At 39.3% G+C, this 16119-nt stretch overlaps 1 long non-coding RNA gene and 1 other non-coding gene across 2 annotated transcripts in view; both read left to right on the top strand.

The window, feature by feature from the left end:
- Positions 1-15397, top strand: part of LOC109029178 (uncharacterized) — a 70656-nt gene extending 55259 nt beyond the window's left edge. The window contains exon 5 of the long non-coding RNA XR_002008235.3: positions 15268-15397. This is a non-coding gene — a long non-coding RNA (uncharacterized lncRNA). The remainder of the gene's footprint in view (positions 1-15267) is intronic.
- On the top strand, positions 11892-11953 carry LOC115932292 (U7 small nuclear RNA). The gene has a single exon (XR_004068585.1). It is a non-coding gene; the product is annotated as a U7 small nuclear RNA (small nuclear RNA).
- Positions 15398-16119: the final 722 nt, after the last annotated feature.

Below are 16119 nucleotides of genomic sequence, written 5' to 3'. Positions count from 1 at the left end.
CAAGTCTATCTTTAGGGGGATTCTAGTTAAGGAGAGTCCATTCCACATTTTTATTTAGATAATTTCTTATGTAGCTCTTCTTGGACACCATCATCAAATAAATCAGTACAGAGTAGATTGTATTTTCTCTAGAGAAACAGTGTTAGAATGGAACTTTGAAACAAGTAAGTCATTGTTATGGCCAATAGTATGTTATAAAGGCAAACAAGTAGCATCCAAATAAGTAAATGTATTTTCTAAATCTTAATAAAATACATATACAGATATATAAATATACCATATGTGGACTGTGGAAAGCATATAGATCTAAAGATACACATCAGCCGTATCTTACCAAAACTGTATTTGTTAACTAGAATTAAGCATTTTATTAAAAACTGAATTTGTTGTCCAGAAATGTAGAAAGTCCTGTTGGATGTCTTGGATCTCTTAAAAAATAACTCCAAGCAATTTTCTGCAGAAAATGACTTTTCCCCCTGTTTAGTATACTTCCTGTAGCAAGCAAAAGCATTTAAATCATTTCACTGACCTCAGCACTACCCTACAGTGATACTCAGAACATGCTTGTTGTTAGGAAGATTGGTAGCAGTGTTTTGTCTACCAAAAGGGTTTATTTTAATGACATGTTACAAGATGAATAAATGTTCATAGTATACAAAATGTGTAAATAAACAGAAGGAAGAAAAGTAATATTTCATAATTTTACATCTTCAGAGATAATTACTGGTTTTTAACATGCATGTTTCCATTTAACCATGTAGCAACAAGTAGTTTATCTCATCGAGTATTTGTACCATCATTTAAAATGGATGCCTATTATTTCTATATAGCATACTTTATTTAACCAACCTCCATTTCTGGACATTTCAGTTGCTTCTATTGTTTTTGCCATTATGCCTGTAGCACCCACACCTGTGGCTTCATGGGGAGTTTGCTTCATTTAGGTACAGGGTTACAGATGGCTCTGCTGATAGCAGTTGGACTTGGGCTGCTGAGGTACCCTGGAGTTTAGATGAGAAGGAAAATCCCCCCAGCACTTTGAGAAGTACACCTTGGGGTCCATTTTGCCTGAAAGGAGGGAAGACTTGAAGGTTGATGGCAAGGAGGTTTCGGAAGTCAAGTGGGTGATGCTCTTTGAGTGGGCCCCAGGGCATGTTCCTCATGAGTGAAGACCAAAGATCTTCTGCTGCAGAGGAGACTCAGGGGAAAGGTGGACATGCTGAGCTGTCCTGTGGATGTCACTCAGCCTCCTCTGTGGCCACCCCAGTGCTTGCTCAGTGTTCTGTGAACAAGGTAGGAGTCAGGGCTAGAGGCTGTGCATGTGTTCAACAACAAAATTTCCCCTTACAATGGCTGACCTGGTCATTGGCCCCACTGAACGCCAAATTTGCTGAGCAATGTCCAGTCTTGAACATTTCACATGGTACCACATGCCAAATGAGGGGCAGATGGATTAGCCACCTTTTTGGACCCCTTCTGACCAAGCAGCACCAACAGTGGAATGCTGAACTGCTAGGATCCATACCACCTGTTGGAAACAACAGTAGGACTCAGTGAATGAGGGGGTCTGGCTCTCTAGAGGGAGTTATCTGTTACTCCAGAGAGCCATTCACAAAGCACTAGAGCACTGTGAAGAATCCATGGTGGGTTCCAATATTGTTTCTAGGTCTTTTGCACTAAGTGAACTGGTGAAAACTCTTGACTGGTAGGACTAAGGGAAGAGTGCTCACCATCATCTCCTGTGACTCTCCAGTCTGTCCACCTGAGTAGGAAAACCATGTCTTGCTTTAGACCCTGGGTAACTAATTGTAGAGATGCCTCAGCCTATGCCTATGCTCTTCCTCAAAGAATGAGCTTGAAGGCTGAGAACAAGTTGGTTCCTATGGAAGGCTTTGCTTTTTTTTCCAATAAGCCCTGCATGATGCTGGCTCACTTGCACAATATTGAACTGTTCATCCAGGGAGTAGGTACAGATTCTGTGGCTTAATTTTTTTTTTAATTTTGGTAAATATATATATAACATAAAATTTATTATTTTAGCGATTTTTAAATGTAGAGCTCTGTGGCATAAAACTGTGGGCTTCTTGCCTCTAAACTTAAGTCCATGCCTCTTCTCTACTGAAACTCCAATCTCTTCAGTGGAAGGATCATATTTCCTCCATGCGAAGGTGCCATTAATTGTATAACAAAGCATATTCATAGCAATATTTTATTAAAAAAGACATTCTTGGCAAGTTTCTTTGGATGTCAGTTATAAGCCACACTCCTATTTCAGAAGTGAAAATTATGCATCATAGAATGGAGGAAATATGCGGCTTCTTTCTGTTCCATGGCAATGGCAGGAGTTTCAAAAACTGTTTCTGAGGGGAGAGTCACTTTCTGCATGGTGTACATGATGATCAAGCTGGAATCCTACACTTGGCTGGGCAGTCATAGGAGCACCACGATACTATCCAGGCAACCCCATTAGCCATCTTCCGGCTGAGGGGAGTCAAGTACTCTACCGTCTAATCTTCATTGCCTTGGTGGCTTCACATGCCTTATTCCCTTTCTATATGGCGTTGACAGAAACTGCAGAATGTGTAGACAAAGGGTAGCATAGGCGTGAGGCTGCATGAAATGAATGTTGATATTTTGAAACGAGAAAGATGGGTTCTTCCTATTAGGCGAAATCCACATTAAAGAGAAGAGCACAGGCAAGCTTGGAACTGAAAGGGAGAAGTCAGCTTGAGAGTAGGGTAGGGGAAGAGTGAAGAGCGGAGGGCCAGCTCTGTCGCCTGGTTTGGTTATGGTGGAAAAGACTGCATTTGGCAGAACACACAATCAATGATGGATTTTTCATTTTTATGTAAACTTTGGCTTATAGAAGCAATTTCCTTTTTCTTCATCACTGGTTTCCAGCCCTGAGCCTCTACCCAGCTATCAGCAGGAGGGAGTCCCCACACAAATGCCTGGTATTGGTGATAGATCTGTGTTAATTGTATCCATACTGTCCTACCCAGTCTTTCTTGTAATTATGGGCAAGAAATTCTAAGACAGATGGTTAGCTTTCTCCATATGCTGTGTGACAATGGAAATGAGCAAAGCTCATGAACTGACAGAAGGCCTGAGAGGGGGCTATTGTCTCATTAGCACTCAGTTCTATCTGATTGGGTTGATGCTGCAAAGGTAATTTAATGTGTCAGAGCAAACATGTGGCAAGACCAGTACCTATGAGAGAAGCATTGCATTTTTAAAAGCCTGAAGTATGAAAGAGTTTTTTTAAGTGTCTAGAAGTCAGGAAAAACTTTAGTCTCTTAAACTAGATAGCACCTTGGTGACTTTACTCTCAGCTTAAGGTGCATAGACAAATTTAAACAGGACTCTCCATGTTTCCTGGAACCTAAAATTCACCAGGAAGTAATTAGCATTTACAGACAAATAATGCTTCAAGAGACCTGTGAGATAAAATACATGTTTGGATTTGTGGAAAATAACAAAATATCACAACACTCTCAGAAAAAAAATTGTATTGAAGACTTAATAACCACAGAAAGAAAAACAACTAGTATTATTGAGCATCTACAATCTGCTGAGACCTTTATATACATTTCTCACTTTAACCTCAGTACAACCTTGGAGGTAGGCTTGATCTATATTTTGTAGAGTAAAATAATCAGGCTCAGAGTGTTTAAGTAACTGTGAAGGTCTGAAGCCTGGCAAGTTGTGGAACTGATGTCTGATACTTCCCATCACACCAGATACCTACTGCCTTTAGGCACGTTGAGATAAAATAGAAACAACTGAAATTCTCTAGGTTCCATCTAGCCTTGCTGCTCTAACCTTCTTCTCTCTTAAACTCCCACACTGGCCCTTTCCTATGGAATCATATGTTGACTGAACACATACTGCTTTGTGATGGGTTTCTATTTTTTAACCCATATTTGAAACTTTGTTATTTAATGTTTTGCATGGGTATTGCTTTTCTCTTTAGTGGATGATAAGCCCCATGAGGGCACTGACTTTGATTGTTGTAGTTCCCACACCATTTTGTGGATAACTGATGCTCGATTACTACCTATTGATTTGATTTTAATTAGTGTGAAGGAGATCGTTTCTAAGCTATAGTTGATCTGATATAAAAGTCATAGTCAAGATTGTTTTGAGGTATTTAAGGTACTTTTCATGGGACTTCTGACAATTGTTACACCCACAGTGTTAGTAATTCAGAGAGATTGGTGAAGAAATAAGTGGATTTAAAAATTTTGAGATTAGCTATATCATTAAGGATTTCAGTGAGATATTTCATTACTTTAGCGCTTTACTGTTAAAAATCCCTGTAGATATCCATCAACTTCCTTGTTATGTTTTCGTTTTTCCTTTAATCAGATCACAGTCCACCTCTACCAGGGAAACTTAGTAACTACGGAGACAACCTTATTGCTTATACCTCTGAGCTTTACCTTTCCAAATATTTCAGAAGGCTAAGACTTAACATTTTTTTATGTAGAAATATCCATCCAGGTCAAAAGGTGGCAGGCAAACAAAAGCTAATTTCATTCAGAAGATTCTGTTTTCTCTTGGCCTTGGCGCTTGTTTCCCGCTTGAGTCACTTCCCCCGAGAGGGTAACCCTGGACAGCAGACCCGAGAGCCCATGAGAATTGTCTTAATGAACAACAGAAGACATACACAAACTTTCTTTCAATTTGTGGTAGTCCTTATTTTGCATTGGAAAATATGTGTAATTCACACCACTATAATTCCCATTCTTATGCCAAATGCAATCCTGGAGGAGGCTATTGCTGGCACAAGGTCTGGAGTTTGTACTGCATTAAAGCCAGTAGCTTGTTTTTCCATCTGGGCTAGGCACAGAGTTTGCAAACTTTTTTTTCTGAGTTATTCATTCCCTGGTAAATTCCAGTCTTGGGCTGCTGTAGGACATAGACAAAGCTTTATCCCGAAAGTTGCAAATGGAATATGGCCCTTGTTTAAAAGTGTTTTGCTACTGGAAGTACAACTAGTTCCACTGAGGTTTGTGTTGGCCACCTCAGGCTTGTGGGCTCAGTTCAAAGTTTTAGTTTAGTTCTGCAAGGTTTATGACTTGGCTACCTGAGGGACTGGCCCTCACGCTGTTCCTTCCTCCCAGCTGGGAAGATCTGCTAGAGCACTTGGCTAAAACTTTCCAGATATTACTTTGGAATAGTCATGATGATGGCTCAAGTGTTCTTGGAGGATGTTCACATTTGGAACTTCCTTATGTGGTCTGACGTGGCTCCAGCTGTTTTCTTTTCCTGTTAGCGGAGGTGTTTAATTACTCTGCCTTGTTTGTTGCACTAAACTGATTTAATCAAAGATCTCCCTAAGTTTGGAGACTGTATGTTAGATTCCTGTTGCTGGTGCAACAAATCCCACAATTAAAACAACACAAATTTATTTTCTTACTGTTCAGAACGCCAAATGAATCCTAAAAGGCTAAAATCAAGGAAGGTGTCAGCAAGGCTGGATCTTTCTGGAAGCTACCTGGCAGAATCTATTCCTTACCTTGGCCACTTCTGGAGGCCACCAGCAGTCCTTGGCTGCTCGCTGCATTACTCCAATCTCTGCTTTCATGCTCACACTGCTTTCTCCTCTGCTGTAATCAAATTCCCTCTGCCTCTCTCTTAGGTCCCTGTGATTATACTTAGGGTCCTCCGAGGCAATCCAGTATAATCTTTCCATCTCAGGATCGTTAATCATATCTGCAAAATCACTTTTGCCATTTAAGGTAACATTTACAAGCTTCAGGGATTGGGATGTGGACATCTTGTGGGACCACTCTTCAGCCTAGTACATAGCTTGATGCATCTGAATTTGAATCCTGGCTCTAACAATGTTTTATTCTTTCTAAGCCTTAGGTTTATCTAAATGGTGTTAATAATGTTTATCTCTCATTAGGTTGATGTAAGATTTTGATGAGTTAAGTTTGTTAAGTGTTACCACCAACCAAGTACCCCCATAGGTGTTCTGTTAACTTTAATTTCTTTTTTGCTCATCTCCTTTGATAATATCTGAAAAATTAAATATTTTAGTTCGAAGGCGGTGGGTCTTTGAACTTTATAAATGGTGTAGCACAAATACAAAATACTAAAAATATGTCCAAAATGATTATCACATAGACAAAATGCTGGTTAATATCCAGTTAAGTTTCCAGTGAAGTATGAAACTATAACATAATGCCACAGATAATGTATCATTGTGCTTAAAGTCATGGGTATTATAGTATGAATGTTATTAGAAGCTTATCACCTTAAATAAGGTACTGAAGATTTTCTGCTTTCAACATCTCTGATTTGTTAAAATACATCAGACCACTATATGTGTGGGGCAAAGAGTATGAAAGAGGGGGGCATATCATTCTTTAAGACATTTGTATGGTTTTTAGGTAGGTATAGAATAGATTAAAACAATGATAATTTTTAAACAAATATTAATTGAGCCTTTTTGATATGTCATACAGTGGCCAAGATTTTGCCAATATAAATATGAAAAGCCATGGTTCCTACCCTTATCTAATGGACAGGCAGAAAATAAATGTGTAATTACTATAAATTAAGATAAGAATAGTAACGGTCTTGGTGGAAGCACAGGGGAAGGGGTGCTTAAGTCTGCTGGGAGAATTGGGTAAATGGTGTGGAAGGGAAGTGGTGGTTCTTGAGCCAACTCTTCAGGAAGGAGAAAGCCTTTTCCAGGTGAATGTGGGGTAGGGCAACCCAGGCAAAGGAGACTATACCTGGAAATGAATGAAGTACCAAAATATTGCATTCTCACAGAAACTTGGGTAGCTTAGCATTGCAGGAGCAGACAGGCATAGAAGAAATTTATCTTGAGAAACAACATCCCCAGCATTGAATTCAAGTATGGGTTCAAGTTCATTTTGTATAAAGAACCCTGGATAGAGTGAACAAACATCCTACAGAATGGGAGAAAAGTTTTGCAAACTATGCATCTAACAAAGGTCTAATATCCAGCATCTATAAGGAACTTAAACAAATTTACAAGAGAAAAACAAACCATTAAAAAGTTTGCAAAGGACATGAACAGACGTTTTACAAAAGAAGACATACATTTGGCCAACACTCATATGGGAAAAAGTTCAACATCACTGATCATTAGAGAAATGCAAATCAAAACCACAATGAGATACCATCTCACACTAGTCAGAATGGCTATTATTAAAATGTCAAAACATAACAGATGCTGGTGAGGTTGTGGAAAAAAAGGAACACTTATACACTGTTGTTGGGAGTATAAATCAATTCAACTATTGTGGAAGACAGTGTGGCGATTCCTGAAAGAGCTAAAAACAGAAATACCATTCACCCCAGCAATTCCATTACTGGGTATATACCCAGTGGAATATAAATTGTTCTATTATGAACACACATGCTCATGTATGTTCATTGCAGCACTATTCACGATGGCAAAGACATGGAATCAACCTAAATGCCCACCAATGGTGGGGACAGGATAAAGAAAATGTGCTACATATACACCATGGAATACTATGCAGCCATAAAAAGGAATGAGATCATATCTTTTGCAGGAACAGGGATGGAGCTGGAGGCCATTATCCTCAGCAAACTAATGCAGGAACAGAAAACCAAATACTGCATATTCTCGTTTATAAGTGGGAGCTAAATGGTGAGAACACATGACACATAAAGGGGAACAAAACACACTGGGGCCTATCGAAGGGTGGAGGGTGGGAGAAGGGAGACGATAAGGAAAAGTAATTAATGGGCACTAGGCTTGATACCTGGAGTGATGAAATGATGTGTACAACAAACTCTAATGATACAAGTTTACCTGTATAACAAACCTGCACATGTACCTGTATAGCAAACTTGCACATGTACCCCTGAACTTAGAAGTTAACAAATAGGGCACGGGGGCTCACGCTTGTAATCCCAGCACTTTGGGAGGCCGAGGCAGGTGGATCAGTTGAGACCAGGAGTTTGAGACCAGCCTGGCCAACATGGTGAAACCACATCTCTACTAAAAATATAAAAATTAACTGGGCATGGTGGCATGCGCCTGTAATCCCAGCTACTCGGGAGGCTGAGGCAGGAGAATTGGTTGAACCTGGGAGGCAGAGGTTGCAGTGAGCTGAGATCACCCTACTGCACTCCAGCCTGGGCCTCAGAGCAAGACTCCATCTCAATAATAATAATAAAAAAAATTTTAAAAGTCTCAGTGATCTTGCCTTTAAAAAAAAGTTAAAAAATAAGTAAATAAATATAAAAATAAAAGCAGACTAACTTAAAAAAAAAAAGAATCTGGGATAGGATAACCTAACACCCAGTTTATTTACTCAGCAAATGTTCCGTGGGCAGCTACTGTATATGGGAAGCTCTGGGCATACAAACCTTGAAGGAGTCAATTCTTGCCCTCAAAGTCCTTAGGGTCTAGTATAAGAGCTTCTGACTAATATCTCCAACTAGAAATGTGAAGAGTTTGCAGTTAAATTGATACTTTTAAGTGGATTGTTTTTGTTTGTTTGTTTTGTTTTGTTTTTGTTTTTGTTTTTGTTTTTTACTGAACCTTGGCGAAAGTTGAAACGTGAACATTGGAGTTAAAACAGAACTTAGAACCCATTTATTTTATTACAAATGGCAGTAGAGATGGTTGTCTGCCCACTAAACATTTATACTCCCCTTCTGCAGTGAGGAATAGTTACTGGGCCGTGGCTTTCCAGCCAAGGACTGCATTTCCCAATTCACCTTACATCAAGATAGGGACGTATGACTAGGTCTCACTAATGGAATCTGACATGCATAACTTGCTGGCTGAGGTGGTTAAAAAAATGGGTACCTTTTCTAGTTTGCCTTCTCTTGCCTCCTAGTTGGACTAAATAAAAAATAAAATACTCCATGTTTTCAAAGGATGGTGGAGCCACAAGACAGAAGGACCTGGGTCCTTGGGTCACCACATTCAGGAAAGCCGTCAGGCAACTAGAAATACTCTCATTGGATTGATACAGGAGTGAGACATAATATCATATTGTTTTAAGCTACTAAAATTTGGGGGGTTTTGTTTGTTTCAGTACCTTATGTTATCCAAGTTATCACTTGAGGAAGATTCCCTTATGCAACATACCATGCTTCCTGGTTTTGGGTCTTTATTGTCATGAAGGGCTAGTGTTTTTACTTGACAAATGTCATTGGTAGGTACATCTCCCTTTTATTAAGCTAAAATCTGATGAAGTCCTGTTAGTTTTAGCCACTGATCTCTGGAGCAAGACCAGGAAAGAAAATGTGAGTGTGTTTGTGATATGGAGGCTTCTTTTTGTGGTGGAAGAGGCCAATTTTGGAGGCCAAGTCTAGCTTGGAACAGTGTTGCCTGGAAAGGAATTTGAGAAAACGTCACACTGAATACAGTTGTGGTTAGATGCAGAGATGGACTTGAGAGAGGCTGTCTAGAAGCTCAAAGTGAGTCTATAAGGGTTGAGTAGACCCTTATGTGAGGAATACCAGGAAGACTGAGGTTAACATCTAAACCCAGTAATCATCATGAGGGGTTAGATGTGTCTTTTCATGAGTTGTAGGGAGCTGTTGCTTGAAGGAATCGGAGTAGATGAGACAGGAGCAACAGAAAAAAATCTGCTCCTCTATTTATGTCCTCCATGAGCTTTATCTTCTCCAACCTAAGCAGACCTTTCTTTTTATTTCTTTTTTTAAATTTTTTATTATTATTATTTTTGAGACAGGGTCTCGCGGTGTCACCCAGGCTGAAGTACAATGGCATAATCATAGCTCACAGCAGCCTCCACTTCCTGGGCTCAGGCAATCCTCCTACCTCAGCTTCCAGAGTAGCTGGGACTACAGGTGTGCACCACCGTGCTTGGCTAATTTTTTTATTTATTGTAGAGATGGAGTCTCACTACTTTGCCTAGGTGTGTCTCAAACTCCTGGCCCCAAGCAGTCCTCCCATCTTGGCCTCCCAAAGTACTGGGATTACAGGCATGAGCTTCTGTACTCAGCCAGCAAACCTTTCTCTTGTTTTTTGTTTTTTTGTTTTAGTTTATAGACATCATAAAATTCTTTGTATTTTCTTCTGGATTCATGTTAGGTTGTATAGAATTAAATATAGCACTTCATATATGGCCAGTCTAGTATAGAGCTCAGTGAGATGATTATTCTAACATCTGAATATTATGTGCTTTGAAATAAAAGAGACTGGGGCTGACTTCTGCCACTTACAAACTGGGTGATTTTGGGTAAAATACTTCTCTGAGCCTCAATTTCTACATTTATAAGAGAAAAAATTATGCTGAATCATATGGCGATTGCTGTGGAACAAAGCACCCTAAAATGTAATGATTTAAAAAGACATCTGTATATTATTACTTCCCAATGGGAAGACTATGGGAGAGCTGGTTGATCTTGGCTGGACTCTTTTTTTTTTTTTTTTTTTTGAGACAGCATCTCACTCTATTGCCCAGGCTGGAGTACAGTGGTGTGATCATGGCTCACTGCAGCCTCAACCTCCTGGGCTCAGGAGATCCTCCTGGATAGGTAGCATGTACCACCACACCCAATTAAGTTTTTGTAATTTTGGTAGAGACAGGGTTTCACCATGTTGGCCAGGCTGGTCTCAAATTCCTGGGCTCAAGCGATCTGTCCCCCTCAGACTCCCAAAGTGCTGGGATTACAGGTGTGAGCCACTGAGACCAACCTGGACTTATGTATCTAAAGTCAGTAGGTTGGTGGGGGCTGGTCTGGTCTAGGATGACTTCAGCTCTCATGACTTAAGTGGTTTCTCATCTCCTCACAGGCTACTCTGGGCTTGTTTCTATGGAGATGAGCAGGGTTCCAAGAAAGGGAGGGTGGAAGCATAGGCGGCTTTGTGAGACTCATGCTCAGAAGTGGCACAACATCACTTTGGTTGCATTTTTTTTGGCCAAAGCAAATCTAGCCTAGATTGAAAAGGTGAAGATTTCATCTCTTGATGGGGGTGGAGTAGTTAAAAAATCATGTTGTAATGGATGTGAATAGAGGGAGGCCATTGAAGCCGATAATGCATTTAATCTACCACAATTACCTACTACCAAGAATTTTAACGAAAAATAAATATTATGTATAAATGATCTGATACACAGTAGGCAATCAATAAACCTAGTTCTTTTTTCTTCCATTGCTCTCTCTTACTTCTTCTCTATTAAGAAGTCTGAAAATTTATTAATTAGTTTTCTTAGCTACTACATTATTATTATTTTGGACCTGAAATAAATCCAAATTTTTTTATATAAATCTGTCTCTCTCATTCTATATTTATGTAACATGTTATATTTTCTGTAAATTTAAGATTTAAAATTTGCTTTGTAAAATTTATTAAGTGCATAATCATGGCCCATGTACTGTGAAGATGTTGTTCATGATAGTGTGGTGGTTAGGGGCACCCTCTCTGAAAACAGGCTGCCTGGGCTTTAATCCCGGCTGTGCCCTTCGCTAGCCCTCTGACCTTGGTCAAGTTACCTAACCTGCCCTCTGTAGAAAGGAAGTTATAATAGGGTTTTGTCATCTCCTATCTCCTATGACTGTTGTGAGAATGAAGTAATTTAATATTTCTGAAGCCTCTAATATTTCTGAAGCAGTGTCTGGCATGTAGGAAACTCTAAGTGAGCAGTTGTTAAATATAAAAGTGTTTGAATTTCCTGACTGTTTCAATTGTTCAGCAAATTTATAATCCACTTACGTTTACTTTCACCATCTTCTGCAATGAATATTATGAGAAACTCCACATGCTTTGCAGAAATCTATTTACATGGTGTCTGGTGTTTTTGATCAACATAGCAGTCACTTAATAAAGGCAGTGAAGTTAGTCTGAAATCACTTTATGAACAGTAAAATATTTGTTATTAATATTATTATAATAATGTTACAGCTGTTTTAGAATTTATATACTAGATTTCCTGGTTTTCACTGGAAAACCCCACATGCAAAAAATTATATTATTAAGTAATTATTATTAACTAATGTCCAATTTGTCACAAAACATGTTTAAAAATTTTCTCTAGACATTTGTCAGGGAGTAGTCTATATTTTACAGGTTCTCATCTTTCCTTCCCTTCTGTTATTCTTTTTTTTTTTGAGACAGTCTTACTCTGTTACCCAGGCTGGAGTGCAATGGTGTGAACATGGCTCACTGTGGCCTCCAGCTCCCTGACTCAAGCAATCCTCTTGCCTCAGCCTCCTAAGGAATAGCTGGGACTACAGGCACACACCACCATGCCTGGCTAATTTTTAAATTTTTTTGTAGAGATGAGGTCTCACTGTGTTGCCTAGGCTGGTCTTGAACTCCTGAGCTCAAGTGATCCTCCCACCTTGGATTTCCAAAGTGTTGGGATTACAGGTGAGAACAACCTCTCCCAGCCTGTTATTCTTTTTCTCCATGATGTTTTAACTGATTGGGATATTTGGACAATTTATTTCTTTAAAACAAGCTCAAAATTACCATACTTATGCATAATTGAATACATAATTACAATACATTGTAAGAAACAGATAATTATAAAAAGAAAAGCAAATTAAAAACAAACACCCAAATTTCTACTGTCCAGAGTAAATACCATTAATACTGGTTTTTTTTCTTCCCCCTCTTCCCTCTCTTCCCTCTCCCTCCCTCCCTTCCTTCCTTCTCTTCCTTCTCTTTCTTTATGGAAGAATGCTATTCATAGCATTTTATAGCTTGTTTTCACTTAACTAACTATTAACATATTTCTACAATATGTATTCTACAACAATATTCTATAACACTCTGTCAGTATTCTACAACATCATTTTGATGGCTGTGTACAGCTCTGTTGTATGGATATAACATAATTTAATTAGCAATCCTCTATTTTGGAGCACTCGTTTTCAGTTTTTTATTATTATTACAAAGGTAGCATTTTGAACACTTTTATAGGTAAAATTTTGTGCACAACCATGATTATTTCATTGGAATATATTATTTGTTGAATCTAAAGCATAGAGCACTTTTAACCTTTTAATAAATTTGACAAACTTCAGCCCCCACAGAAATATTGTTGTGTATACTCTTAGTCTTGTCTATTCTGTATTAATAATAATAAAAAAAAATCCCCTGCGTTTGTTCTGGACCATATGCATTACTGAACTCAATGAATGTTAGAAATCTACATCTAATTAAAAAAATGTAGCTGGGCCCACAGGCATTACTTTGTTATAGAAAGTCTTTAATATTTTTATTATCTTAGTTAACAAAACCATTTGTGAGCCATGAGTTCTATCCGTGAAATGGGTCATTAGATGGAGATTGGCTTATCATTGAGTTCTAAAGCCCTAGAAATCTTTTCGTCTCTAAAGAGGCAACAAATAGGCCAATACTCTACTGAATACCTAAGAGAATCAGTAAGCAGTTGTGATATGATTGTATCTACCACTGATTCCTGATGTAAAATTGTTCAAGGGAAGGGAAGTAACTCTTATTAGAAGCCAGGCACTATACCCATGGGGAGAATGTTCACTTGGTGTCTGAAGCCTGGCAGCAGGTGGAACTGCAGCCAGATGGTGGCCCAGCCAGGAGAGTGAGCCAAGGCCTATGCAGTACATGGAGAAGACCCCTAGCCCTTCTGCACAGCTTTGTGCCCATTGGCCTGGATGGAGTGGTGGGTGCAGCAGTTCCTGGCTAGAATCATCAAATGGTCATAGCAGCTGCCTGAGAAGAAACACTACCATGGTGAACCCTTCACCAAAAGAGAACCATGGTGCCCCATCCACCTGCTGCAGCCTGGCTGAGCACTGGCCATACCTGAAGTGAGAGCATTTGGACTTTTGTACCTGCTGTTCCCTTGGGCCCAATCTGCCAGAGGTCAAAGGCCGAACCTGTATGACCTCAATTCTGCTTACTGTACCCAGGGACCAACCCGTAGGACTGGCAGGAAGGAGCTCCAGGCTAAAAAAGAAAAAAAAGAGAGAAATCAGGCACTGTACATACATTTACATCATGAAATCCAGACTACAGGTTTACTGAGGTTATGTATTAGCCTGTTGATTTTCAGAAAGAGAAATTGAAGCTAAGAGATTATTCCATTTGTCCGAAGTCACGTAAGGTCTAAGGTGGAGTTGAGATTAAAATATAGGTCTACCTGACTCCAAACGTGTATGCCACCCAAGCTCATTCCTGCCCTTATCATAGTGCACTATCTGATTGAACCATTAGCTCAAGAGTATTCCTTGAACACAAAGATTAAATAGGAAATGGATACAGTATTTAATAATACATGTCTACCTCTCCTGAGCTCTTAAGGCACTCAAGGTTGGAACACAGCTGTTTTGTGGCCCCTTCCTATGTTCCTAGTTTAATGATGGTCAGTAAGACTCAGGAATCTGACTGCTCCAGTACTTCTTTCTTATATAGTCTCCAAATTTCTAATAACATGAATTGGCACCTACTAGCCATAAATTTATAGTCCTAGAAACATTGACCTGAACAGATCACCTAATCATATCACTTCTAATTTTTAAAATGCATACCACTCTAATGGGGGAAAAATAGATATTGCCAGAATTCATTGCAAGACAAATTCTTGGATGGGACAGTAATGAGGCAGTGTCTGGTTTCATTAAAGGTAATAAATCAGGAGTTCAATCAGGAAGGGATCACTGTTTTGCTTGTTTTGTTTATAGGTAATATAGTTTTATCTCCATAGAAGTTTAAAGTTCATGCTCAGGATTAAAGATAGTAAAGTGCCAGCCAAATTGGTATTTTTGGAAAAGCTACATAAGATTTCACATTCAAACCTTAAACACATTATTCTTTTCTTCATTGTATTACTTAATCTGTTTTTCCTTCCTATGGAAGCTAGCTTTTGTTTTGAAATATGACATAGTAATGGACTATTGCAAAGGAAAACAAGAATAAAGAAATATGATTTTTTGGTGTTGTTTGTATGCATAAGTATAAAGTACTTATTATTGTTAAACCAAGCTTTTTGTTTTACCTGTTTGGAAAAATAAATTTCTCTGTGCCACATTGCATTCCCTGCTAGCATTTTATGGGGCCACATAGGAATGAATGGTCAATTATTTTTTGGAAGGTGGTTTGTTGTAGAGGATAAGAATTTCATGCAAACAACGTATATACAGGGTAGCATAAAATGGAATTTAATGTATAAGCAAGGATCTGACAGTGTAAAAAAATCTTGGATGCAGAATCAGGAGGGCTGTGTAAACAAGAGGTGGTTGTGGGGACCGCGCTCTGAAAGGAGTTCACTCATTCTGTGACAGGAAGCAGACTTGGGAGAGGAAGAAGGAGGGATTTCACAGCTTCAGAGTGGGGACCATGGAAGTTCAACACAAAGGATGGCTCTGGATAAGTCTGTGTGATGCCCTGTCCTGGGAAAAAACCACTGCATAGGGAGAAGTGAGTATGTGAACGAGCCTCGGGATATGACTTTGGGAACCCCGTTAATTTTGGTGGGGAGTACACTTGGTTGAGTGCAGCCTAATTTCCATCTGGGCTCATCCTTGCTTGTCCCTTTAAGCACTATGAGGCCCAGCCAAGGATCTGTACTCTGATGGTGGAAGTGACTGGAACCAGAGACTCAGATGAGGTCACCTGAGAAACAAATATAAGTAGAGAAAAAGAAGAGAATCCAAGACTGTTCCAAAGTTCAGAGGTAGGTAGTAAAGGAGGAGTTGAAGAGGAAAAGACCAGTGAGGTAAGAGGAAAATTAGGACAGTGGGGCGACACTCTTCTGGGGAGAGAAAAGTGTTTCAGAAAGTTAAGGAGTGGTCAGTAACACTAAATGTTGCTAAGAAGTTCAGCATGACGAAGGCACAGGATGTGTCCATTGAATTTGGTAGCATGGAGGTCATTGGCGAGCTCAACAAGAACATGGAAGCTTGATTGGAGTGGTTGAGATGAGACTGGGAAGTATGAAAGTGGAGACAGGAGATAGAGTTATTCTTTTGAGGTGTTTGCTATAAAGAGAAGGAAAGAAATGGGGTAATAACTAGATAGCATATTGGGTCAAGGGAGGGTGATTTTTATAAATAGAGAAACTAGATCTGATGTAACTGATTCAGAAGCATGGGAGAAATATAGTGATATAGGACAGAGAGGGTATAATTGCAAAG

This window comes from Gorilla gorilla, chromosome 1, assembly GCF_029281585.2.
Source record: "Gorilla gorilla gorilla isolate KB3781 chromosome 1, NHGRI_mGorGor1-v2.1_pri, whole genome shotgun sequence".
Taxonomy (NCBI): Eukaryota; Metazoa; Chordata; class Mammalia; order Primates; family Hominidae; genus Gorilla; species Gorilla gorilla.
This window is presented reverse-complemented; position numbering and strand designations above follow the sequence as displayed.